We start from the raw sequence: 2,701 nt of genomic DNA, 5'->3' as shown, positions 1-2,701 counted from the left end.
TAAATGAGACCACATGCTAAATATGCACTGTATATTTCATTCATAATTATGTTTCAATTTCATGTAACAAAAAATGAAATATAGTTTGTACATTAAATATGGGTGATCACAGATATTCATAGAAAATTCATAACATCACAAAAAAGTGACCAGAAGTCATATAACATATGTTTTAGACAATCACATACCAAATATCCCCTGATATCTTCATTTATTGAGTCCAATTGCTGCATTTGGTATTCAAATTCATCCAATATATAAGCTCTTACAGCAAAATCGAATGCATGAGTGACATTGTGATCTGATTTTGCATAATGTGACTTCAAATTTTTCAGCAAATGGTATGACCAGATCCCATGCATTGCCTTTGGATATACAAATTCAATGGCGTTTCTTATGTTATTGTGTCTATCGGATACTATACATAATCCGTCTTTAGATCTGTACGCCCTCTTCAACATCTTAAGAAACCATCTCCATGACTTATCGTTAGCTAGTATGAAGATATTGTTGTTTTCATCTTGTGTACAAGCCGTAAAGAGTGTACCCCGTAGTGACCATTTATGTTGTAACATAAAAAAATAAGAAGGTAGCAACTGAAACGATGTTGTTGGATCACCTCTAATCAATTTTAATGTCTGCTCACGTGACCTCCATGCCTTCATATAATTCACTGATACTCCATATTTGTGCAACATGTCATTTGAGATATCATTAGGAGTGTCTATTGTACGTGAAGAAGTGTATTTATACCTGATGTAGTTTGACACCATTGAGCTAGATGCTTGTCGATGAGATCCTAAAACAATGTTCATTGAGCATGTGTGACCATTATAGACTTCCCTGATCTTAAACATTTTCGTTTCTCCCAAGCGTGAAGATCTAAATATCCACTTGCAATCATCTTGGGAACACTTTATTACGTACTCTTTTTTGTCCGATCTCAACACCTTATATTCAAATTTGTTTTATATGGCATAGAGGGCCAAGCTCATTTTCAGTACTTCCTTATTGCGAAAAATATTTCCCTCTGCTACTTCTGTAGCATTTGTTTGAGATATCAATGTTTCCGTTCTCAATTGTAGTAACCGAGTCACATATATCCTGAGCTATTTGTTGTAAAGAAAACACATTAGTCGATGACTCAATGGTAGTAATTGATGACTCTGGGCATTGCAATGCACCTGTTGACTGCCATGAGTCTGTAGTAATAACATCAACTGCAATAGGATAGTTTGATACAATGCCATCCAAAGATCTTAGCCTCAAATACGTTAAGACATTATTATTACTTAGTATCCGAACTGGAGGTAAACTAAAATCCAAAGAATATATTAATCTCACACCTACTTCTATATGATTAAGCCCCAATTCTGAAATAACAAGGTTAACCAACTCATCATACTTGCACGTATCATTCACTAGTATAAGTGATGTGTGACCTCCATATAACAGGCACACGTTCAAAATTGTCATCCTTGATCACAAACAAATAACAGAATGTCACATTTCATTCACTAAAATCAGGAAATGATCAGATGCAATGACATTGATGAATGTAGTCCACAGATGAAGAAGTCACAGATCTATCAATACAGGTCACAGAAGTTATTTAATGTAAAGAAATTCACATACGGTCAACAAATTTAGTGTCGCAGAGAATCAATTTTCAATGCAATGACATTAATCACAGAATAAACTAATTCTACTTATGGACTGTCAAAGACATTTAACATATATGTCACAATCTATTTAATTCAGTGGTCACAACTAGTCACAATTAACAAAAATATGCACCAATGTGATTGAATCACAAAAACAGTCATAGATCAACACGTTCATGACTGTAAATTGAAAAACAAAAATTGCATACTACCAATGGTTAATGAAAAAATACACGTCACACACTGGGCAAAATATAGTTTATTCTTAATGGCGTGAAATCTCTGATTATGTTTGGATAAATGTTTCAATAGCTTCGAAAACACCTGTTTCTTCAAAATCATAAGCTATACTAAGTAATTATATGCTTACCTTCGAAATCAGATCAAAAAACTTCAGTTTCTGCTTTGGGCAAATTGAATTCTTCCATACTCGAACTTCGACTTTCTCCAATTAAATGAAAATTACCAGCATATCGACGTTATTGATCGATTGCAGAGAATGCCAGGGAAATTTTCGTGATGTTTTTGAAGAGTTTTTGGTGAATCTGTTGCTTAGAAAGAGAGTTTTTGTGTAACCCGTTTTGTAGAGAGAGAAAATCTTGTTTGATTATGGTTGGAAAATAAAATATGTCTTTAATTATGGCATATTAGTAATTTGTAGAAGATTATAATTTTTTTTATCCAAATTTAACGTATATAACATTATATTTTTATATATTTAATATTTTCAATTATCACCTGGATTATGAAAATTTTAAGGAACTTTGTTAATTGTGAAACATGTTTATATAATATAGTAGATATGTGGTTATCCCCTTTTTTTTTCCCATTTTTTTAAGGGTTTAGGGAGTTGAAGGCAAAATTGGTTTTTCATTTGTTTTCCCTTCTGCCTATGACGATGCTACCGACGATCGACCTCCAATTTCTCTTCAAGATTTCAAATCGGAGATCATAATCAATAAATGGACGATGATAAATTGATAATTCCTCAAAAGGCTACTCAAGTGTAGATTATTCTTCTATAACTAGCAATGAAA

The sequence above is a fragment of the Olea europaea genome, unplaced genomic scaffold (assembly GCF_002742605.1).
Source record: "Olea europaea var. sylvestris unplaced genomic scaffold, O_europaea_v1 scaffold1060, whole genome shotgun sequence".
In the NCBI taxonomy this organism is placed as follows: Eukaryota; Viridiplantae; Streptophyta; class Magnoliopsida; order Lamiales; family Oleaceae; genus Olea; species Olea europaea.
This window is presented reverse-complemented; position numbering follows the sequence as displayed.